The sequence below is a fragment of the Cyanistes caeruleus genome, chromosome 1, assembly GCF_971803275.1.
Source record: "Cyanistes caeruleus chromosome 1, bCyaCae1.hap1.1, whole genome shotgun sequence".
In the NCBI taxonomy this organism is placed as follows: domain Eukaryota; kingdom Metazoa; phylum Chordata; class Aves; order Passeriformes; family Paridae; genus Cyanistes; species Cyanistes caeruleus.
In genome coordinates this window covers 125,451,788-125,478,120 of record NC_141701.1, presented here as the reverse complement: position 1 = coordinate 125,478,120, position 26,333 = coordinate 125,451,788, and the positions used below count along the sequence as shown (strand labels likewise).

Sequence of the window (26,333 nt, the reverse complement as noted above, 5' to 3'; positions counted from 1 at the left end):
CCCCTGCAATCCTGCTGAGTGCACTGGAGCTGACTGAAAACCAAGGATATACAGTTTGGCTCGTGAAGGCTATTCACACTGCCTAGCTAACTTATGTAACATAAGTAAATCTCCTCTAGGTTTCAAGACAAAAGAATTTTCGTTAAAAGTTAGGTTCTTGACTTCAAACATAGCCGCTAAAGTAAATATAAGGTGCAAGTGATGTGAATAGATCCCAAAATCACTGTGGAAAAATCCCCACCCTCTTACTTGAAGCTAGTTCTAGTTAAAGGGCACAATAAAATTTATTAAGCAGCTTTCACTTAGATATGCCTGTAAGACGACATCAATAGTTTTGTGATGAAATTGAACACCAAATGAAATAATCTGCTTCAATGGCAGGACAGAGTTCTTGGATTTTATCTATTTTTTTTCTTTTATTTCATATGAATTATTACAAGTTCTATTTGCTTTTGTCATCGTAGTAATCTACACTCCCCATAACATGACATGCATAATATTATCACAAATAGCTAAGAGGTAATAGTAGATAAATTTTACTTACAGATAATCATTTATTAGCTCTTAAATGATAGGTATCTCCTATTCACACAGAATATAAAAAAGGATGAAATGTAAATTCTATCTTACCAAATGTAATACAAAATGTGACACGAATTTGAAATAGAAACTGCAACAGCCCTAGACTTATCATGTCAAAATGCCTTGAGCTACTTAGAAAACTTGAGGCAATTTTCAAATACCCTAGAGCAGGACTGTATCTTTTTATTATTTTTCCATTAAGAGGAATCATTAGTGAAGACAGTCTTAGTATGCATTTTAAAGTAACTTTTAAAATTGTAAACAAAAATTACACAATACCATGATTTTCATTAAAAATATCAAATTTTTTACTTTTTCTTTTAGAGATTGCCTACCATTACAAATGTACACAGTTCTTTTCCACTAAATGCTGCATTATTTTAATCTATTCAATTTGATTACTGAGAAATTTGATTGCTATTAGAATCCAAGTCAACCTTCACACCATCCAATGGGCAACTAGTGATAATAAAAACAAAACATTTTATGTTATTCCACTACACATGGCTCTATACATACCTTGCATTTAACCCAATTTCTTGACCAAGCAAGGAATAAACACCAAATCTAGCTGCATAATTCAGTTCCTTTGTATTACTCAGGGCTTAATATAGCTTGCATATAACCATGTTACCTGAAACACTTGCAGGGAAGGAAACACAATGCAACACATCAGTCTTAGGCCTGATAGCCTAGCAAAGAAACTATATAAAAGTTTCAACATGACACTTCAATCCTTTTAAAAAGGATATTATATCAGGATATTCAAATGCTCAGAATTCCTGTCTGCCATGAGGAAGCTGGACAGACTGAGGGGAAAATAAATCTGTTTTATTCAACTATAAGAGTTAAGAAATTAATCTATCACAGAATAAATCTTGTGCAATACTGATTTAAATCACAGTTAGGATTCCACATGGAAGAAATCCAAGAAAGTCTTGCCATCTAAGATTTTTCTAAGAGCTACCTTGGAAGTATAGCCCAAATATAATCAAATTCTACTGAGTGACACAATAGTTGTGAATTGTTGGAATATTCTGTTAGTCATTTTAAAGTCTTGAGGAATGTGAACAATACAAAAGGTGGTGTTTAAAGAACAAATAAAAAGGCTGTGGTCTCTGTGAGCACTGCTGGCTGCCTGGTTCAGACAAGGTCCTACACAGATTCCTCACTTTCCACTGACTTTCAGGCTGCACCAAAATAAACACCTATGAAAACTGAAACCAATGAACTGATGTGTACAATGCGCCCTTGCCTATATATCACGGCGGAGAGGTCTTTGAATGTTCTACAACATGCAAATTTATCTTTTCAAACTTTCTCCAGGCCTTCCTATTGCACATATTCACAGGAACAATCTCTGTCTAAAAGCTACATTCACTTAATCTTAAATTACATCAAGGTAGTTCATATTCACCTTGCTGTCAATCCTCACAGGATTAGGCATGTTCAGTGAATTCTTACTTCTATATTGATACAAGTAAGAAACTAAGCTTTGCTAAGTGCTTTGCTTTATTAAGCACTCTCTAATGAAGTTAAGCTCAATTGAAATAGGCCAGACTGTAATAAAATAAAAGTCAAGAGGTACTATTACATTTTTATGGAGAAAAAGAGACTATGAGTAGAAATACAATTAGATGGTTTTAACTAAATATAAGCCTTTTACTGTACTAAGAGGTTAAAATAATCTATCCATATGAACAGATCATATCCTTTAAAATAGACATTTGAAAGAGCCTGTTGAGACTTACTCTGATTTTTGTGATTGATTTCAAAAGCTCAATTCATAAAGTAACTGACCACTAGCATTGGAAAGAAGCACCACTTCTGAATAAAGCTATCCAGGATATGATGCACAATCTCTTAAAGCATCTTTGCCAGGGTGATGAAGGAGATTAAAACTACCTCAGTTTTACACTACTGCTCTGAACACAGTCCATGAAGGCAGAAAACTGTATGTAGGAACAAGCAGATCATCAAGTCATAGAAAAATTCTGGTATTTTTCCACCTCCAGCAATACAACCATCGAAGCTTTGTTGCCTTACCTAGTTGAGAGACACTACAAAGAGGGAACCTCTAAGGATTTAGTTTCTCTTCAGCTCATGTAGCTTTTACTACAGGAGCATCTCCTCAGAGAATGAGTCCCTTACAGTGGCCCCATCCTGGCAGGAAAAGCAGCAAGTCCCACTCTCCAGATGTATCACCTTGCCCCACTCAGACCTCCAGCCTTCCTTTGATTTCAGCTGGCATGAAAAGGCAGGATGCTGCCTCTCTTCTGCAGGGACCTAACAGATTTACCCCACCACAGCAAGACTTCACCTTACAAGTCTGGGATGTAAAACAGAGTGTGAAACCTTGGCGCAGGGACAGCTATTTTAGCACACACTAATATCTCTTTTCCCCATTAAAAATTCTGAATTTCAAAAACACCACAGTGATCAGAACAAGGGAGGAAAAAAAGCAAAATGTAATTTTCTTACTGGTGATCTATTTTGGACCAGGTAAGCGTTAAGACCTATAGAAAAAATATGTAAGCTCAGGCCCAGACAGAGCTGTGTGAGTTTCCATTCAAGCTGTGCCACATCCCTACTTCTCCTCACTGTGCTAAGCTGTCAGAAACTCATAGGGAAAACAACACATTCTCCACAAACCCCAAAGGTGATTAGCATGTCCTCCACACCTTTCAAATTTTGTCACCATGTCATTTCTCCTTCAATGCCCCACCACCCATCTGCCTGCCACCTCCTCAGATACTGAAGTGGGATCACTTCACAGATTTTACACACAAGTCCTACTCCTCTGAACTTACAGATCAAAAGTGGCATTTGGGTTTTCCTGGTAAGCATTTGAGAGTTTGAATAAGCTGCAACTAGACAGGTTACTTCTATTTCTATCCTCCCTTCACTTTTGCATTTACTCATCTCCTGGGTTTTTTTTTTTCCATTATAGGTCTCTCACCTTTCAACTATTTCTTCTGAGCACAAAGTCACAAATACAAACCATGTCTTTGGTCTATGGGATGCCTTAGAAAAACATTATTTAATATGAGATTATCTACACTTGAAATTGTAGAGAAGATGTAGGAACATGACAGGTCCATTAACAAAAATAAAAAGCCAGACAGAACCCAAAAAATACCAAAATAAAATAAAATTAAATCAAACTCTTATTTATTAACTCACATTGACTTGGGAATCAGACATTGGATATGCAACTCAGAGATAGATATGACAAACACAGTTTCTCCTAAAAGTCAGCCATTAATCTTAGAATCTCATCAGGTGATTGCAGTGACACTAAACATTCAAAAAGTGAATGTAGAAATTATTCTTATTTTGTCAAAAAGAACTTCACTGCCACACTATGGAGAATGGTGGATTTCAATAAATCTAGTGAGCTGCACCCAGTGCAGTCACAGTGTCATCCATTTGTTTTCTGAAACAAAAATGAATAAAAATCAGTATTTGTAGTTAAATTGTATTAAAGAGTTTATGCTTACACTAAAATCTAGGGCATGAGAGAAGACAGCACGGTCTGATTAAACAACATCCAGGACAGCTTTTGTGCCATGGTAATTTTTCTTCAATTACATGTAATTAAATGTAAAACAGGATGGGAAAAGGACAAAGTATTTAAAACTTAACATGTAATAACATTACTGCTTGTTAGTGCATTGCTGCTAGTACTACATTCAACAGCTGTCCCGTTTTCCATCACTTTAAAAAAGTTTTATTCATTCTGAACTGATATATCAACATGGAAGAAAAAAAAAATAGAAAACACTGTGATTTAAATTTTAAAAAAACAAAACTCACAACCAAAAACCTGTTGCCTCTTCTCTCCTGTACCTGGCTGTTGTCTAATAACTATTTTTATTCCAGATCTTCAAAGTCAAGCAGGATTTTTTTTCTGGGACAGCATGTCCTAATTAAATTTATTTGTGGTGGCCCATTTTTAAAGATTCAATTTAAGCATTTTTTTGGTGGCAGAATGATAGTTCCTAAATTCATTTATTAAGCAAGAAGAGTTCTCTGTAGACACTAACTTGAACTTCTGTAAAACAGTATTGACAAACACTAAAATGTAACTTATGCTTCCCAAATTTAGCTATAAATGAGATATGCGAAATCACTTTGCTCTTAGTGACAACGGAGAAAAATGACTCAGTTTAACATAAGAATCGATAGAACAAGACCCTTCCTCTAAAAACTTCCCTATTTGAATTCCAATCACAGTCAAGAGTCAGCATACACTGCAGCAAACCAAGTGTTGAAGAGTATCATAGCACATAAAAACTTTAAACAGTTTTTTCCCTCTTTCTGAACATAGGGGAAACCATAGCATGGTTTACTTGTTGACAGCAATGGAAGAGGATTTTTTAAAATCCCTCTGTGGCAGCCTTTGGAATAAAAACAGCCTGTAAGAGGACACTTATAAAAAATTAAAAATCTAAAGCTTGAAATTCTGAGTCCTTTGTGGAAAGAGTTAAAAGAGTTAAGGCATAGAAACAGGCTAGAGTGTAATTTCTGAAGTAACTGCAGTATTCTTGTTAGTGAAGAGCATTTAACAATTGTGAGTCCGAAAACAATGGGCTCAATATCCTGGTTCCAACCTGTGAATACAAAATTTACAATGGGACATTTTAATAAGTTTTTAAGTACTAAAGATCAGTTTTGCTTTGCTTTAGGTTTTATTAAAAAGCTTTCAGTTACAATAGTCTTTCAACTTTTTAGCTGTCAAGGGAAACCTTAGAACTCAACAATATTAACTATGAAAATTCATGTAAGAGTTCATATCAATCCTGATTGTTACACCTTTGTTTTAAAGCAACTAAAGGAGAAACATTGAACATATTAAAAGAATTAAATAATAAAAATTATATAATAATATAATACACTATATATATAATAAAGAAAAAAATAACTGAAACTGTAAGTCACTAGAAAGGTTTCATTTCATACTGCTAATTACTTGAGACAACTTGAGATTCAAGTAGAATTTGGGCTTAAGGACAAATTGATACCAGTATGTATTAAATTGATACCAGTAAGATGGTAAAGTGGATTTTATACTCCAACTTATACTTCAGGAAGAAACATGCACAGCATAAATTGTTTATGGTGTATGAATGATATACAGTGGTGGAGATGAAAACAGCTGTGAAAGTGAGACTAAAGATAAAGCCTTTGAATGACAAGGATGTATCTCCCTTGGATACATGACAAGGACATTCTCTCCCTTGCACAGGGTCAGTCAAACACAAATAATATCCACAACTGCTCTGTGATTTCTGATACAATTTTCAACTTACTCCTTTTATGATCATATTATAATACTTGTCTTAAAATGCTCTGTGGTAGCAAAGACCCTGAAGCAAGCCCACATCTCCTGGCACTCATTTGTTGTAACAGACTGCTCACAGGTTCCTAGCAACCTTCATTTTCATGTTTCTTCCTGACAAACTGATAGGATTTATTTTTTTAACTTCTTTCTTGAAGGACTATATGGACAACAATCCCACGTACAACCAACTGTTAACAGGCCTCCATGAGATCTTCAAAGATGTTATCCAACACCATGTAAGGGCTTTTATCTGTGTTGTTACCATTTGTTAAGGGAGGAAGCCTCACACATTCTGACAGTTGACGAACAAAACACACTTTTGAAGGCTCTGCCTCAATACCAACTTGTCACTTATAGCTCGGAGAGAAAGGGCTGTTGTTTTCAGAGTACAAAGTCCAAAGCCCTGCCAAGCAGTTCCACCAGGGCTCCAAAGGCATCTCAGCAGTAAACAACGTGAAAGGCACTGGTGTGAGAGATGTCATTTCTGGAGAAACTGCATGGCTCCTGTCAGCAGCACCACGCAGGCAGCAAGGACCACACAGCCCTCACTGACTCCGACATCTCCTCCTGATGATCCCTCCCAGGGTCCCCTCTCTCTGCTCTGGAAAAGCTTACCATAAGACACACAGTGCCACATCTCAGGCTTGACAAGTTTGGGGTGGAACATTTTAATGGGTACTGCTGCATGAACAGCTCACTGTAGCTTCCACATAAATTATACCCATTACAGACCAATATGATCAACTCAAATTTGCTTCATTTACAGGAATAAATGTTTTCATGCTAACCCATAATCCCACAGGTAATAACAAAATATCCCAAAATGATGGTGATGCCTAAGTATTTAAATATTTAATAATTTCTTATATTACATTTTTCAAAGACATCAATATTATTTGCCCCAAGTAAGAGATTTCATAAGATTTACTCTTGATGAGTAAACACTCAGGATGATGATAGGTTATTACCAGCACCCTACTCTGACCAGATGACGTATTGTTTTTCATCAAGTTATTTGACTTATTTCACAATGGTTTGTCTTTGCTATGATTCAGCTCAGGAAAGAAAAGCATTAAAAAACAAAATTAGACTGGGCCTGCATTAATTGTATCAATATTCAGTTGTAGTACCCAAGCTCAGTTCCCTGAGGAAGAAGATACCACCCACCATGTCTGAGAATGACAGAGAGAGATTAAGAATAGTAGTGACAAGTACTGAAACACTTGCAATAAAACAATTTCCTTAGAAGTTCATGATAGAATATTTGAAATCATGGGACATACTTAAATAATAAGTTAAAATATTATAATGCTTATTTATAAACATTAAAAAGAGACATAAAAAGAACGTGGTAAAATAATCCAAAATATTTCCACTAAACCCAAATATTTCCAAACATTTTAATAATATAATGAAATATCCACATGGTCTTTACCAGATGACATTACCCCTTTTAAAATAAATGATGTATTTTAAAGAAATTCTCCTCTTTACTAAGAGGAGAAAATTTGTTTTTTAAAGGAAACATTTCTATTGCTGTTATATTTCTTAGTAACCAAAATTCCTTCTATAGCTGTGTTGATTTCAAGGCCAGGAGCTGTCTATTCTAATCACCTCAAAGACAATTCACACAGCAGATCCTGAAACACTTCAGCATTGCTCTTACTATACTCCAGTTTTGAACACAACCCAATTCACCAGCTTGAGAAAAAGATAAATTGTGGCTCAATTTACACTTAAACAAACACAGATATATTCAGATCGAGCTTTATTAGGCACACAAAAAAATAAAAATAAAAAAAATCCCCAACCAAACTAGAATCCTTAAGGCTATGGTTGAAACCCTCCTGGCTAGTCTGGTCATGAAAGCACCACCTCTCACAAATTCACACGCTCTGCTGATGCTCTCGCAGTTGAATAAAAAGCACACCTAAGTTATCAAGCAATGAGTTCAGAGTTAAAAGCTTTTATCTTCTGATCAAGTTTTCTTTAGGACACAAAAGGCAGAAGTGTTTAAAAGGTACCTCACCCACCTATAAAGGAAGTAGAATGATGTATCAGTGTTTTACAGTAATTACTAGGTTCTACTTATTAAAAAGTAAGTTATTAAATAGTGACCATTCATACAATATTTTTACATCTTCAGAAACAGAAAACATGCATCCCAAAGCATTAAAAATGCCAATAGAGCTCCCCAGTGTTGCCTTAACAAAGGAAAGGTCCAAACAGTTATAAAGTAAAACAATGTAAAATGACAAGGGCAATGGTGCTTTTAAAACAAAACCAGCCAACCAAAAAGGGATCACAGATCTGTACTTATTGTGACACTGATTCTGAAATGTCACAGAAAGGTGAAAAATACAGACAATTATATAAAAAAGCCAATATCTCAACAGCCACTAATTGAAATATTTTTAAGATTCCCTGGTTATTTTAATAATATATGAGGTTTTTTTAATGAAAAAAAAAAAAACAAACATAAAACAGAACTTCACACATGAAATTGCTGAACAGTACTGCTGTACAGGGGTTTTTTGGTGGTGAATCCTTACAGAATCCAGAAGTGAGCACAAAGTAATCTATTTATTACTATTATTTATTATTCAACTATTAAAAAATTAATAATATTTGCAAATTATCAAGCTTCTTTACTGTAAACAGTGATAGGGTTTGATCAGGTGGCAGCTTGACACACTCTGCCTAAGGTGCATACCATCAGTTTTATCATGGATTTGAAAAGAAGAAAACAATAAAAGATCCCAAGTTTTACAGGACCACTGTCTCCTGATCCTCCTGTTAAACACCAATATCTGGTCATTTAGGTTACTCTTTTGGTGTGATACCCATTCAAACAAAATAAATTTTAGTTATTAAATTTTCATTGAGTATGAAATATTAGATGAAAATTCCTCAAAAAGAGACAGTTTCAAAATCACATATTTACCCTTTAGAACTAATACATATTCTCTGCTATGAAGTAGTGGTCTTTCCTCAGAACTGATTCAAGAACAAGTAATTTAAGATATTTCAGGGGAAAACTAAAGACTGCTTAGCTCTTGTCAGCACTTAGCAAATAGGGCTTTTAGGAAGTTGAAGTAGGCAAACTTTATCTCATGACAGATCCAGTCAAAAGCATTAGATACAGTGGCTCTATATCCTATAACACACATTATTTCAGTCTCTAAATTTGCATAACCACCACCAAGTATTAAAACTGATCATATAATTAAAGATGACTTCAAGGGCTCAGAAGAACTCTTTATTAGCATCCATAAGTTCACCCTGGTGTATTAAATCCATCTACTCTGTGGCTTCCCACTCTGTGGGAAAGCCATATGCTGAGAGCTCCTCTTCTTACTCCCCACTGAAATTCATTATTTTATGAAACAACAAAACTATCTACAGCAGGGTCAAAGGTGTCAGTGACCTGAGACTTTGGGATTTAAAGCACCAACCAGATCAGCCTAGCTCCTAAAGTACCTGGTCTTCCTAAAAGCACATGTAATATACAGAATAATGGAGTAAAATTTTAACAGTGACATAAATTATTTTAGTTCCTCTTGCTCTTTTTCTTAGCAGCACAGTGTCATAGTGTGCAGCTAATGCTCCATGACAGGTTTTGCCTGGTGCAAATTCCTCATAGGAAGAAAGATCTCAGCCTATTTCTCCTTATGGCAAATTTTAAGCAAATTAAACTGATAAACATGTCTTGAAAAACAATCCTGAGGACAGCATTGCTGATAGGACCCCCAGAGGGACACGGTCCATGTCAGCAGGCCAGCATGACAAGTCACAGGCAGTGTGGCACTGCAGAGGGACGTGCTGGGCATTGCAGGCATCAAGGAGATGAGGGAGCCAGCCAAGGCCTCGGGAGCAAGACGGGATTAATTAATTAATTAATTAATTAACTAAATGGCAGTGGGAGCTCTGCCAGCCAGAGAGGCACAGGCAGCCCTGAAGGGTTCTGGCCCCTCACCTCAGGCTGCTGCAGGGAGTACAGCACGGCCAGACCAGGGCCAGACCCCGGGCCACTGCTTGGCACCTTCGGGTACACAACACACAGACGGCTCTCATGAGTTTCCTCAGGTGCCTGTGAGCCGCAGCTGCTGCCAGAGCTGCCAGAGGTGTGTGTGCATGCTCAGGTGACCGAGCTGCAGCAGCAGTGCAGCTCTGGCCGCTGCTCGGCCCCGTGAAGCTGAAGCAAAGCTCCCCGCCTCAGCTCCGTCCTGCAGCGGCACCGGAGCAGATCAGGGATTTCCAACACAGGCCTCATGAGCAGCCTGCTGCCCCAGAAACCTCTTGTAGTGCCGCAAGCAGCAGGACAACAAATGCTAAAAACGAGACATTATGATTTAGAACGACCAAGAAAGTGAAATATTTTTCACAGTAAGGGGTGAAGAGAGGGATCAGTGGTGCAACACTGGCCCCAGAGAGATAACAGGCACAAACAAATTTGGCAAACTTGTCACAGAATACTTAACCTGGAGTCAGCTAACCACATGAGGTAACGAAATGTTACAACAGGATTAAAATTCAGCAGGTTTTAATCCTATTTTGTATTAAAGCCAGAGAAAAACCTGTAACAAGAACAATTTACTATTGGAAAGTAGTCCAAGTCTCATCCAGAGCTGAACAAGTGCACAGCACTTTCTGTAGAACTTCTGGTTGACTTAAAGTGAAGATGGATGTTAATCTTCTATAGAAAGGACTACAAAGATGTGTCACCCTATACCTTCAAGTAATGTATTAATTTAATACACGTAAGGCCAAAAGAAGCAAAAGCACACAGAAAAGCAAGTCTGTTTCAGCAGATACGGTATGTAATGCAGGGAAACAACCACCTCTTGCAGAAAAATGCCCATCCATACAGGAAAACAATTTCCAACTTAAAAGGAAAAAAAGGAATAAAAATGCTAGATCCTTCCTCTTCTTACCAATCCAACTCAATATAATTTAACAAATACTAAATTTTTATCATGGGTTTAGTATTTCATTATCTCTCACAGATAAACACAGAGTCTTCCTCTGTCTTAATTATTTTGATTATTTCTAACACCAACAAACAAGAAGTATTCTCACATAAATCAGATTCTGGGATAACAGAAACTAAAGTTCATATGAATTTGTCTACTTTCCCCAGCAATTTTGCCTTCAGATGAGGAGTTATAGAGAAAATAGCATCACACAAAAAGACAGGCAACATTTCTTGCTTATCCTGGCTCCTTCTGAGGCCAGGGGTAGGAAATGTCACTACCTCAACCCTCTGAGGTTTCGGTTTTGCCTACAAGAGTAACTTTCCATCCTGTGCTTACCAGACAAAAGCTAATTAATAAACAGCAAACCACGAGGCACAACTCTTCATAGCTGACAGGCAAGATTAAATCAAGAAAAGATAATTCCTACATGAATTCCTACTGTTATCAAAAATCTTCAGAGTAAGCCTTGCCATCACTGTTTAAACTGGAACTCAGATAAAAGCATTCACATCCATTAAATGGGATCATTTCAAGACTCATGCAAACATTTGGTTCTGCTCCTAACAAGAAGCAACATATCTTAGCATGAAAACAAAGTACTGTTACAAACCTAAGCAATGCTTTCCAGATCATTTTTTTTTTAATTAAATGCAGATACATCCTAATTCAACATTAATTATGATCAGTATCACACAGGATGTCACAACATATAAACAGTATCTAAGAAGCACTTCTCTGAAGAAAAAAACAAACAAAACAAAACATACGAAAGCCAAAATAAATAAAATTAAAAACAAAACAGCAAGAGAAACTCATCCAAACTCTGCTTCTCATTGCAAAAACTTTCTGCTGGAAGCACTGCAGTGCAAGGCTGATTGGGTGACGTTGGCTCAATCTCACACACATTTGTCCAGGTCTAATTAGATTTAAAAAGTGACGTCCAGATTTCAAACACATTTTTAAAAACTCTCCAAGCTGATTTAAGGAGGTCATTGTTTTCCTTCAATTTTACTTATTTTGTTAACACAGCCTCTCAGCTGGAAAAAACAAAACAAAAAAAAAAATTGGTATAATTCTTTCTGGGTTGTTGGGAGAGCCTGATATTCCTTAATACTGTTGTTCAGACAGAGCTGAACTCTTTACTGAGTTTACTCAACAAACAGAGGCTCTTTGTTCCACTCAGCTGCAAGAAAACAACAAATAAGGACGTCCTTATCACCACAGGCTAAGAGCCATATATTAAATGAGCTTATAGGTTCCCAGTGTGGAAGCACATCCAAACACACCCAAGGAGTAACCACATGGAACACCAGTAGAGCCCTCTCGGTACCTGCCAGGCTCCAGGTGTGACATAAAGCAACATTACTATTGCATACAGACAACAGGCCAGCTTGCAAACAAAATACTTCAAATCATGACCCTTCATAGCACGGGAACAGCTCTGACCTGGGTGCCACTTTCCTCTCCACCACAGGCCCATGGACAGCACACAGATGCCAGCGAGTCCGTGTTGCTCGGCTGTGTAAGCACAGGATGCTCCAGACAGAGGAACTTTCCCCCAGGGGAGGATTCACAAACCCCACAGCACATCCCCATGCCTTCAGCAAACCCCCTGCTTATGAACACTGCTTCCATGGCAGTACTGGCACCTGTGATGAATGCACACATGCAGATATTGCTTGTCCTTATGCAGTTCCTGTACCACAAGGTAATACTTCAAGAAGGTGTGAACACTTCTGGTATTTCTGAGATTAAATCTTCCCAAGATACAACAGCAATTGTAAAAAGAGAGCAACAAGAGACAGGTGGAATAAAATGCCACTGATCTGTGCAGGCTGGCCTTCAGTGATATTTTTAAGGATATCTGTGGAACTTCTCTACCAGACAGCTATTACCAAAAACTTGCAAAATTACAAACTACGCTTTGTAAATCACAATTGCTCCATCCCACTGCAGCAAAAGTTAAAATCACAAAGCCAGAGCTCTAAAAAGTTTAAATGTCATAAAAATAATTTCATTTTATCTTCCAGCCCCTTCCCTGCCACCACCCCCCCCCCCAAAATTACTGTCTCCAGGTGAATCTGCATAACAGATGTGGGATTATTAAAAATTCATTTTGATGCTATCTGCTATTTTTAAGCATCTCTGTATAAGTCTTAGATTTGGGAGCTCCACAATGAGCTCTCATGCAGATCTGATATAATTTTAATAGCAGAAAAAATGGCTAAAAAATTAGGAAGTCTCTGACAATTTTTCAAAACTAGCAGTGTAAGGATTAAGCAGTACATATGAAAATTACCAGTAAGGCTAATATTAAACAAGACTGTCCTTTTATATTGATGGTGAAATCAAATATGGGAGTATATGAATTCATGTATGTACACATACACACACTTCTGTGTAAAATGATATTTTATTCAACATAAATAGAGCAGTTATGAATATCTATTGCATGTGTGTTTAACAGTAGCACAAAGAATACAATAAAAGATAGAAATTATACAGGAATGAGAGGATATATTGCATCTATGAAGTAAATGTATTCATTCATTACTATGTTTCACATAAGTATAAATATACAATGTGGATATATGATCTCTAAAATATAATACATTTAATCTATCTGTATATATGTAAATATCTCTATTTACACTTCCACATGTAAGCAAAGAAAAGTTAACGGTTCAAAAATTGATAATGCAGGAAAAACATACCTGCTAATAATTCAGAATGATCAAAGTTGCAGAAGGCTCTCACACAAATGTGGAAAGTTGAATTACAGGTGAAATCCACTGCCTATAAACATAAAGTAATGCATTACAAAAATACACACACACAACCTCAACCACATATAAACAGAGATGGCCTCTATACCAGCTTATAAGAATGGCATTTTAGGGTTATCAAGAGCAGCTATATGACAATGCCTCCTTGATGTCCAGCAGCAGAGAAAAATCTGTTAGTTTTGGCAATGAGACAGAGTGGGAGGAGATTTAATTGAAAAAGATTTCAACAGCAAACCAAGAATCCTCAAAATGTGACCTTATGAAAGTAGCACAAATTCTGGTTGTTGTTTGTTTTACATCATTACAGAGAACTAAAAAAGACATTAGGGCATAACAACATGGATGCTCAAAGATGATACTGTGACTTTTATACTAAAAAAAAGTATCTTTCATCATGAAAGAGAAATGCACACAGAATGGCTAGAGCAGAGATCCATATAATCAAAGGTATGAAAGACAAATTTAGGCTCACAAACTAAAGGCCATTTAATAGAATTACTGACAAGTCTCAAATGCAAGTAACAGTTTTTTTACAGAAGCTTTACACTTCTGTGCAATTCATTGTCACAACATACTCTGATGGTCAAATGCTAAAAATAAGGATTACAGAAGGTAGTAAAGCATAAATCACCAAATACTATGAATGTGTTTCGTATATTGAAAACTGTCAATTTATTCTCTCCTTGTAGTCTTGCCACACATTCTTTTCTACTGGAGAAATGTTCTTCAGAAATATTACACAGGCAACTAATCACTGTTCGCTTAAAAATGGTTATTTAAATTATTTACTAACAGATGTCCTTTTGAATTATTAATTTATCTTGGAAGTCTATAAAGCTCTATAATGAGTCTAGTTAAATAAATGTTTTAGTTGTGACCTGAGGCAGAATTTTTTTCAAACAGCATCCTTCAGCTGATCAAGCCTAAAACCAGAATCTCAGTTCTTGGTACTGTAACCCTCTTTTGGAGTATGTGAAGGAATTTTCTACTCATAAGTATACATTTCCATTTATATTTCCAAAAGAGAGTCTCCTTTGTTCATGAGGAAGAAGCAAACAAAAATGTCAGAAGTTAATTTTTAAAATGCCTCACAAATTGATTTTACCCAAAGTCACTCTTCCCACACCACATGCACTGAATTGCAATTGCACTTGCCATGCCATGCTGCCTGCCATGGTTCAATTCATATAAGGACATCACATTAGGAAACTGCTTGTAGGGCTAACTACAGTATTACACAGAAAAAAAACTTGGAAAAAAAAAGAAAAAAAAAAAGAAAATCACAGAAGTTAAGCAACAAAAAGATGCTAAGTACTTTAGTTAAATAGTTTGATTTTACTTTTACTTTATTACAGTAAGTATTGTTAGTCTTCATTGTCTGCAGTTCTTATTTGGCAGTTAGGATAAAAATAAATAGGAAAGGACTTTTGTTTCATCAGTAGCACTTTTATGATGAGTTATGCCTCAAACAAACACAAAGACCCTGCAGCATTCAGATGGGAGGCATATAACATCACTGATAAGTAAAACTTCTACTCTGATATAAAGAATTGATAATAAAAAGCTGATTGTAGCAAAACTGTGTAAATACTTGCTCTTTTCCCCAAATAAGTTTGCTTCAAATGAATCTGCAAGTTCACTAAGCAGCTAGTGAAAATTTCACCAAATCTGCTGCCACCGTGACAGTGCTAAGATGCTCTCTCCATGTCTTGACAAGCTTCTTTCAGAACACTGAAGAAAAAAATCATAGTCCCAAGTGTCCCTAAAAACTTGAATTACATTTTTCTAAGGCAGAAAACTACATTTTTCTAAGGCAGAACCACAAAAATACATTTGTTACAATCAGTTAGTTGGAAGAGTGTTTGTCTAGAAAGAAGCATGGTTTCTATTCTATTCCATTCCTATTCTATTCCTATTCTATTGCAAATAGTGTGAAGAGAATATAAAAGTGGTCCAAGAGGACCCCATCTAGAGTAAAGTTTTACAATGTCTTTGGTACCAGCTGATCAGATCATGCCATCACTTTCTGCATGCTGGATGATTTCTACGCCCACCTACCTCAGTTTTCAAGTGGTCCTTGTACATGTTCATGGGAAACTTGCAAAGCCTCATAAAATCAGCATGTAAAATACTGAATTACAACAGAATACTAGTGGTAGTCAGTGCCAAAAATCCCAAGTATAAATCTCCTTTTTGAACATTACAGGTGTCTCCTATATAAGAAAAACAGATTATAGGCCATTCATTTATGCAAAAATCTTGGCAAATAAGAACTGTTTGGATTTAGTAGAGGATTTTGAAAAGCCTGGAAAAATTAAGAGAGGACAATCTAGATCAGCAAAAGAAAACCTGCAGTGACTAAGGGAAAATACCTCTACTGTCTCAAACTTTTTTGTAATCTGGTGGCCACCTTTCTACTTGGGAAAAGTATTACATCAGTAGTTGAAAAAGTAATAAAAGTCACATTACTAGCAGGTATACCCAGTGTCATGCTTTTACTAATGCTATTAACTTTTTTTTTTTTTAAATTAAGAATAGATTGAAATTTCCATAAATCTTTCAGACTCAAAAGTCAGACAACTTATGTCTTCTGTGCTGAACAGGTAATAGCACAGTAGGCAAAGTATCTGGGCTGTCATCTGTTTTCTGAGAAATCGTAGCATACTAACATAGCCGGAGGCAGAGCTCAAGCAAAACACTACTGGAGACTTGTGACACCAATGAAAGCAGTAGCACTTTGCAACACAGTATCAATGTAACATTGTTTATCTTTTAAAAAGAAAAATAATGTTTTACTTCTAAAATACTCAATTCCACAACTGGAAAAAACAACAAACCATTAAAAATCAGAAGGAACCACTTTTCAGACACAGAATACCTTTTTTATGCCCAACTAAATGCAACTTGAGCCTCCTCTGCTCTTACACAGATAAAATTATAATGAACTTCACTTAGAACTCTCAGATGAAGAAATAAAGCAGCCTCTAACTTAGGCATAGATTTAATATATGAATTCTTGGAATGAAATTAAGTCAGTGTCCAAACCTCAATATTTCCATGCACAGAAAGAAGTTTACAAAATTTTTCCTTCAGCCCAGTTTTAAAGTCCCAGTTCAAAAATATAGGTCAAGTTACCTACTGCCTCCAACTTTCTCAAAGTCAGCTCAAATAGTGCAAGCCTGACCCATTTTGAGTGGGCTCTTCAAAACTAACTAAATAAATTAATCAGGTGCCTGCATCAATTTATATATATATAAATATATATATATTCTTCATTAAAGGTCTCACATATTAAATATATTAGCATTTTAATTCCATACCCTGAGAAAATTTATGTAAAGAAATCACAGGCATTTGGAGCTCACTAGTCAGCTCAAGGTAGATTAGATATTTTTGTGTTTTATTTAATAATTCCTAGAGTAAAAAAGTATTAATATAAAAACTGAGTACACGAGAAAAATAATTATTTTTTCTGATCACTATCTATTAGTTTCATTGAAGAAAAGCAGAAACATTGAAAATCAGAATATACAAATTTACTATTATAATTACTATATTAATTCCTTCTTTTGAGAATCTAAACAATGATAATTCTTGACCTGAATTCTAGTATCTTCTTTTATTAATACTTGAAACAGAGGAATGGGGAGCACTTGTGGGCAAACATTTTCTGCATAGTAAAACTGACCCATACATTATCCCAAGTGGGAATGTCCACTGGAAAATAATCTTCTTGCACATTTCATCCAAAACATTTCAGAAAGTAGATAGATATTTTTATGCTAAAAATCCCATTTTCTGAGATATTTTTAAAAATAGCTTCATTCTGATTATTAAACAATATTATTCTGAAAAACACTTATGAGGTTTTTTTTGTGATTTGTTGCCTTTTTTTGGCTGAGCCTGCCTGAAAGCTGAAGCAACTGTCATTGCAGCAGAAGGTAGCATATATTAGTCCTCTCTAGAAATTTCTGCTAATACATTTCAAAGTGTTGTTTCAGGTACAAATAAGGTGAATTTCTTAATATACCCACCACAGATCTTCTCTGAGGATAACTATTATGAGAAATTCAAGAGAAGTCCACTGATAAGAAGAGCTGCTCAGGTAAAAGGACTTTTATAGCCTGAGAACTGCTATCTATAATCTTGGCACTTTGATCTCTCAGAATATGAACTAATGGTATCTGGAATGTAGCTCATTATTAATAGTTAAATATCTTTAAATGGAGCAGCTTTGAAGATCACTTCCAATATCAATGGCTTGCATTTATATAGGGGGCTCATTTTCAAGGACAATGGTACATGGTCCCTGAATCACACACATGTACATGCACATAGATACTTCTATTTGCATTCAAACACATCATTCATATTAGAAATATGTATCCATTTTAAAATAAATATAAATGCATAATCTATCAGCTTACATACAGTTTTTGAGAATTCAATATAGAAAGCTAGGTGACAGCCCAAAGTATAATCACAGATATCAATGCAGTTGTATCAATTAATTGTGGAGAACGTCACCCAGTACTCTCTGCAGAAAAAGTCGTATCAGAAGATGACTTCTGTGCACAAAATAAACAAAACAACCTTCATTTTTTAACAGGTTATGAAAATAAGGGGGAAAACTATACCTTTTACAGAGGAATCTTGGACAAGATACTGTTTGTACTATTTCACTTAATACAGGACAGATATTTCAGTCAATTCAGATCTTCACTGACTTACTTCTGTTGAAAGCTCTCAGATAAGATCCCTAAAAAGTTCCACCAGTTTATTTTTAAATGATATACAGAGGCCAGAGACTTTATACCAGACAAAATAAACAAAAAAAAATATGTTAAAGACAAAAATAATAAAAAGTTCTGCTCAAAGATTTCTGATTGAGCAAGCAGCACTAGTTCCCCTTCATTAAAATTGATTATGCTTGCTATGCAATATTCTAAAGGTACACTGTATTATAATTTACCTCTTCCACTTGTATTTCTCCAACCACACAAATTAATTTCACCAAAACATCTAAGAAAAAGAGTCAAGACAGAAAAAAAAAAACAAAAAAACCACAAAAAACCCCAAACAAACCCACAGAAAACCAAAGAAAAAACCTCTCTAAACAAACATAGGTTAACCTTCTCCTAAACACCAGCTTATGACTTCCAAACAGGGAGGGCAAAATCCCTCTAGCACAGAAGCAAATGGCAACTTTAATAGCAACTTTAAGACTTTAATCTCTCAAACTAAGGGAAGCCGAAAGGAGCTGAATTTATTACTTATTTAAATAACTAAATCCTTTATCTGTTTTTTTAGACACTGCACCTATGTAAAAGATTATTTTTACATAATTACTTATAAAAGCCTTCCACAACCCAACATTTGAAGTATTGCATCCTATTTCCAAGTGTAATGACCCTCAAAATCCAGGATTGATTTTGGCTTTATTCTGATCAATACTAATCTCCAAGATATATTTGACTTTGGACTGACCTAAACAAAAAGGTCACTATCTGTGTATTAGTCAATCTCCAAAACATTTATTAAATTAATTTCAGAGACCACAAAAGGTATATTGTTACAACTGTTTCTATCTGGGATTTCTATCCATCATCCTCAGTAAGATTTACATGAAACTGATAATCCACATAATCACATTGTCACTTCAGTGAATTTCTCAAAATGGCTTGATCTGCCCTCAATTATTTTAAGATTAATCTTTTTTGTATTTATCTATTTGGAGGAACACCACCATATTAAACATATTACTGGACTACTGGAATCCAGTCTTACACATGTTAAAGTCAATGGGAGAATACATCTCCCTTCAGTGACAAAACTGAACTCTTAATGGGGGAAATATAAAATACTTTAGGTCCCCCTGAAAGCAAAGCAGGAGAAGCCTTTTCAATCAAAGTACTTTGACCAGTGCATTTTAAAAAGAAAATTCGCAACACCCAGAAGCATATTTCCATAAATGTTCATTTTTTAAAAATAAAGATTTCTAACAAGCTTTTTTACCATACTGGCTAATTTCAAAGTAGGACTATAAAAACTATACCTGCACTAAGGCAGCAGATAACATAAGAACAAAATTGTTATTGACTGATCTGGGGTAGGTTTCTCCTCGCTTTAATTTTCTTTCCTCAAACAAACAAACAAACAAAAGCATCAATCTTAGAAAAACACAAAGGATAAAAATTAATAAATATAGACTATAATAAATATTTTTAAAATTAAAATTAGTAAATTCATTTAATGTCTCTTTTGTTCTTCTTATAAAATGTAATTTTGCCTCCCAAGGACATTACTTATTTCAATAGAACTATCTGCATTTCTGATAGATAAGACAATTTAATCTTAGCATAGTAAAGACCCAATGTAGTAAATTAATTGAGGCAGAAACTATGTGTTTATTTTCTCCTTCAAGCAATTTACCTTAAATTAAATAATTTTACAACCTAGCTGAAATTTTAAGCTAAAGTAATACTAAAGACTCCATGAAATTTCTGTCCAGAAGTATTATTAAAAACCACGTACTTTTAAGTTACCAATGTGTACTTTATTAGAGCTTATACATTTAGAATTTTCACCCAGCAGATGCATTTGCTTAAAAATTCAAATTTAAGCTTTCCACTGCCTCCAGAGTTGCAGACATTAAAAGACATAAGAGTAGGCAGAATAAAGTGAATATTAAGCAAAAGGGAGAAGTTACTTAAATAAAAACAAAACCAAAAGAGTGGACAGTAATCAAGACTAAGGATGCAAAAAGCCAGAGAGGAGGCAAATAATTTCATAAACATAATGAAAAAAGTCATCCAAGTTTCTCAACCATGGTATAAATATGGCTCTCACAGCTATTTTCACTCCAGCCAGGGTGAACATGCCCCTATTTCAAACTCAGCTGATTAATGACTTTGGATTTCCTCTTCCATACTGCTACCACCATCACTGTTCTTGGGCCAGGGAAGAGAGAAAGACTCTCCTTTCTCCAGTTAGAATCTACTTAAGATTACTTATGTAAAGTATCTTTCTACTAAATAAAATTACATTAGAAGTAAACTCTTTTTTACCCAAACAGACAAGTGGTCCTAAAGTACACAGGCTACCTAAGCACCCTCCGAGGGACAGAGTTGCAATCTCCAAAACTTTGACATCCTGACTTGAAGCAGAAAGGGTACAGCACATACTCTGCTATGCTTGCTAATGGATTCATCCAAAAGACATCTCTGAGGAACAAGAGAGCTAAATAGAAGCCCGTGCTATTATCAGAAATGTGAGTAGTTCCACCAGAGATGCTGGCATGCCACACAAAAGCAAAATTATGCTCTCTTATGCACAACAGAAAATGAGAGACAAAAAAGCCAATAAGATTCACCAGACTAACTTGTCTTTTATTTCAAAAATCCCACATTTTTAGCAGAATTTCAGCTCCACAAACTAGTACATTCATTTTCCTCACTGCCCTTGGTATGCGAGGGTGACAGAAGGATGCCAAAAAATGTTCATATTGCCCACTTTTTTTATGTTCCTTTACAAAATGTCTCTCATTTGAAAACACTTTGAACATTAATTGTTTTCAGAAGAAATTTATAGGAGCATGTAAGGCCATTCAGAGAAAGAGCTAGATCTAAGCACCGGCTGAGGCGTGAGAGAGCAGAAGAGATTTATGTCCCACTTCAGACAACCCAGAGGGCTGCTGAAGCAAAGGCAAAAGAATCAAGAATAGAAAGGCAGGCTGCACACAATGCAGCTTTGGCCTGCTAAGGAGCAGCAAGCAGCTTAAAGCTGACGCAGAAGAACAGACACCCAAGAGGGGCTGAACAGTGGCAAGCGCCAAAAAAGAATGAAGAGTTTCTGCAGCTTCGTTATAAACAGCCTGAAACAGAGCTGGACTGGCATGCTGCATGGCATGACATTTGAAACTTTGACAGATGCTAAATGCAAACACTTCCTGGGCACATATAATCCCTTCTGGAAAAACAGTCTCCATCTCAAAACCTCTGCAGTAATTCCCAACCACTCTCTGCTGCCACTGGGTACTTCACAACCCACGTGTTACAACAGGAGGATGTTCTCCAAATTTCTGCAAGACAATTTTTCAAGGGTAGAACTCAGTTGTTCTCCTGACAGCAATGTCCTTTACCAAAAGCTTCTGCTTCACTTCTGTTGATGCCCTCCTGAGTTTGCAGATGGAGTCCATGTCCTACATAGCTTTCATTTCACTTGGTCAAACAAATCAGGACCTCTTTTATCTCCTTATGACCAGACCATCCCATTAGCCCTTTACAGCATCTGACCCAATTTCAGTTATTTCTTCTTGAAGATGAGTAATCAGAACACTTCCTCTCATCATAAATTGGTGTGAGTTTGTACTATTATTTTTATCAGATCTTTCAGAACCCTCTCTCCACAGGCATCATAAGGTTAGGATTTACTTTTCCCACTGCTACTTTACATTGACCACCCAGGTGAATATTTCCTTTATTTCTCCCCCAGGTTTCTACCACAGAACAGATCTTACATATGTTATATATTCCTATATGAATATGAGGACTAATGAATTAATTACAACACCACTCAAAGACCTCAACTTCAGCAACTTGGATATTAATGTCTTTGCCAAATGTACAACAGAGGAGATAAGGCCAACTGTGCAAAGAGAGACTTGGTTTTCATCCATAAATTTCAAGAAAGCTACTATATATCCACACACCACCAGTCAACCATATGAAAGTTAAAGTGGATACTCATATATTACAAAAGTAATTTTCTACTTGTAACATGCAAATTATTTCCAAGTGGTCTAATACACACAATTAAGAAAAACTGGCCTGCTGAAACCAAAATTTAAATGGCAAATTGACTCTACTGTAAAATTGCCTATGGTCTGTGAATCAAAATAAATGTGAGAACCACTTCTTATATTATTTGGGTACCTTCCTTATATATGGTAATTTGAGTTGAGGGTACAGTTCTGACACGCATTCTATGCTTATAATAAACTAACAGTTCAAAGAAGATATTGAATATATTTAGCTCATTAATAGCTTTGCTTCTGAAAGAAAGAGTAACTTTTACATCAGCACAATCCATCACAGCAGACTGAAACCTGTGAGCTATGTGAGTATTAGCATTCTAGCTCAACTTTTCCTGCACCTCCTTCACACAACATTTAATCCTGGTTTCAACCTCTGTCAAGTAAGTCTCAGGCACAGAAGAAAGTAAATGAAGAAGCAAGACTTTTTTTAAAATGATTCAAGTAAGAAATTTTAGGATAACTTTTATATTATCTACACATTTACTTGTCAGTCTAATGAAACAGAGCTGGAGAAGGTAGACTGCTATGGATAAAAATCAATTTAATGCAGTTTTGCATGTTCAAACAAAAACTAAAATTATTTTCCTGATTACATTTGGGATATTGATTAATTACTAAGCGTGACAAACCAATGACTTACACCTTTTAAATTTAAAGCTGTCAGGAAGACATAAAGGAAAAGGTATTTCACCCTATACATGTTGACCTAAGGAATTACAATGAATGGAAAGTATGGGATTTTACTACTTCAACTGAATTCTTCAATTCAATAAAAATTTTAGTATCAAGTACAAACAATCTAGTCATTAAAGTTATCCCTTTCTCTACTGTCCACATTAAAGTTTCAGTAGGATCCAAATAAAAACTTTGTTGTTCTCTTGTGGATTTGGATGGAGGGCCTAACTGCAGCAATCCTAGATCCCTCCCTCCAGCTCTTATGGCCAACTGTGGCAGACACACTGCATCTGATTGCTGTATTACGTGGTACACTGGTGTGATATATAGCCTATAGAAGTACTATGTCAGAGTATTATCACTTTGTCAGCCTCCCACTACTCCCCCTTGTCATAAAATGCACAATGTGGGAAGATAAATGTGGAATCCAAGTGCCTAACCACAGCTGGAATTTCTGGTATTTTGTACTGCCCAGGATAACGAATTATAAAACACCAGCAACAATGTGGCAGTTGCAAAAGATGCTCTAAATTCCTTCCTTTACAAAGGCAAGCCCCTTTATTATATTAAATATTAAAATATTTATATTAAAACTTAATAATATTAAAACTTAATAATATTAAAACTTAATCTGTTCCAAGCAGACAAAGTAGCAATGAATTAGAGCCCATACCATCTCACCAGAAAGCTTGCATTACTCCAGAGTAGTGCCACAAAACCAATGAAACATCTGATAACTTTAAAAAAAGAAACATCTCTACAGTTGTTCTGAATCTCAAGCCAGAACAGGTCTCACAGAATTAACCAGTCACATAGATCTAGATTTTTTAAGCAAGTCTTAAATTATTGTCTATTAATATATCCATTATAAATATCACTTAAGAGAAAGTGAGTAATTCCAAAATAAAGCCAGCAGCATAGGTGAAACAGGAACAAGTCATGGACAACTTGTACCTAAGAAAATCACCTGCTCCCAAAGCACAGCATGATGTTTTCAAGCGGCTTTCATAACATTTGTCCCTCACTGTCTTCCAGATGCTCTCAAAGAGACCTTCTAGAAAAAAATGGGTTTTTTAATATAGTCTTTGGAAAGGAGAACTAAAGTCAGGAAAGGACAGGATAGGTCCAGTGACCTACACATAAGCAGGACATTGTTATAATATGTTATCTTATACACATTAAAACTGAGGGACCTGATCCTTTGGTTTTTAGAAAGCAGACATTTTAATGAAGTAGAAGGCTGTTAAATCAACTTTCTTCAGAGCAGCTTCTCTGAGCTTAGTGCTGAGCTTAGTGCTGATTTATAAATTGTTAAATGCAGCCACCTCAGAAATTTCACTCCGTTTAAGCCTCCCAATCTCAGTGTTAGACATGAAATAGTTCATACAACACAGAAAGCCACATCCAGAACCCAGAACCACTTTTTTTATGTTTCCATAACAAAGATTTACATTTCACTTAGGCTGTTATTAAAATGAAACATCATTGGCTTGAATTTAACTTTATACCAACAGCTTTTACTACAAGACTTATTTTCTTTTTTAATTAAACCATGTTCTTTACATTCCTTTTGGTTGCTTAAGAGAGCTCCAGAAGTCGTCTAACCGTATGCGGTATAAGACCGTCCCCGTGCCCTCTGGTCTCTTTTCAGACGCCTCTCCGCTCCTCTTGCACCCTCAGCCCCGCGGATGCTCCCGTTACCGAAGGCAGCGGCAGTACCAGCACTGAGCGCTCCCAGGCACGGAGCGGAACTTTCTGCGCCTGTTTAAAGGGCGCAGCTACAGCCCTGCTCCCGCAACGCGCGCAAATCAACCTGGAAAACGAGATTTTTTTCCCTTAAAATTGCATTAAATTAAATGATTTGCTTTCAGGAGGCACCCTGACAGCTTCAGTCCCGGGCCAAAGCCTCGCTCACGGCGCGCTGGGCAAACCCTGATAGCGCTTTTACTTTTTATAGCCACGGCTTCACGTCATGCCTTTTGGCTTTGCCTCCCCACCAAGTGTGTATCCACAGCCAAGCGGCCGCTCTGAAAGTGCTAAACTCTGCGTGACACCTACAAGAACCCCGAGCACACAGTTTTCCCAGCCGCCCTTCTCAACTCCCCGTCGGGAACAGCCGCACCGCTGCCAGGAGGCGGCAATTCCCGGGCGCTCGCAGCCGGGGCAGGGGCAGCGCGGCCAAGGTCCCGCTGGGACCGAGCCGGGCGGCGGGGAGAGGGCGAGCGGAGGGCGCAGGTGAGAGCCCGGCTCCGCAGCCACCCGCAAGCAGCTCCCCGCCCCATGCCCGCACCTCCCCGCGGCCGCTCCGCGCCCCCTTCGCGCAGGGCGAGCCCGGGGAGGGCAGACGCTGCCCCGGCGCGGGAGGACACCGCACCCCCGGCTGCCGTGAGCGCCCGCCCGCCCCTCGCACTCACCGCCCCTCGCCGCTCCGCTGCCCGCGCCGGGACGAGCGGCGGCACCTCCCTCCCTCCTTCTCTCCCTCCCTCCCTCCCTCCTGCGGCGGGGCGGAGGCTCCGCGCCCACGCCGCCTTCCGCGGGCCTCCTCCCGCCCCCCGGCATCACGCGGCCGCCCCTCCCCGGGAGCCAGCGGCTCCATCCGCAATGCAGCTGCGGCCGCCCTCTCCTCCTTCTCCCTTCTCCCGTCTCTCCTCCTCCGCCCGGGCCGGGCGGGCACCTGCCCGCTGCCCCCTCGGGTGCTGGGTCACCAGCTGAGGGCACCGCGCCCGATCCCGCGGAGCTCCTGTGCCCGGCAGGGTGAGACACGGAGGAGAGACGGGACAGGGCGAAGCAAGAGAGCAAGAGAAGAGAGAGAAAAAGACACACAAACACACACACACACGCACACTAAATAAATAAATAAATAAATAAATAAATAAATAAATAAATAAATAAATAAAGGCGGTGGGGGGTGGAAAAAGGATGGAAAGGGTGTTAAAGGGTGTTATAAATAAATAAAGGCGGTGGGGGGTGGAAAAAGGATGGAAAGGGTGTTAAAGGATGTTATTTCCAAACAGACTTTTGCGGGGTTTTTTTCTACCCCCACAAACCTATTGCTGCGGCGGACCCCTGGGACCAGCCGAGATTAATTGCTCTGTGTTATGAAGAAAATGATAGATGACATTAATCAGGGAAGTTGTAAGTCATCCACGTTTGTA

At 37.3% G+C, this 26,333-nt stretch overlaps 1 protein-coding gene across 7 annotated transcripts in view; it reads right to left on the bottom strand.

Annotated features, from left to right (window-relative positions):
* Positions 1 to 25,684, bottom strand: part of THSD7A (thrombospondin type 1 domain containing 7A) — a 266,504-nt gene extending 240,820 nt beyond the window's left edge. For 4 of the 7 annotated variants that reach the window (XM_086855894.1, XM_086855865.1, XM_086855880.1 and 1 more), the window contains exons 1-2: positions 25,593 to 25,684; positions 13,617 to 13,698 (exon numbers count right to left, since the gene is read on the bottom strand). The gene's annotated coding sequence lies outside the window, so the exon portion shown is untranslated. Of the gene's footprint in view, positions 1 to 13,616; positions 13,699 to 24,132; positions 24,233 to 24,741; positions 24,992 to 25,592 lie in introns of those variants that run through there. The other 3 variants (XM_086855884.1, XM_086855873.1, XM_086855903.1) reach the window with 3 other exon arrangements.
* Between the last annotated feature and the right edge of the window lie 649 nt (positions 25,685 to 26,333).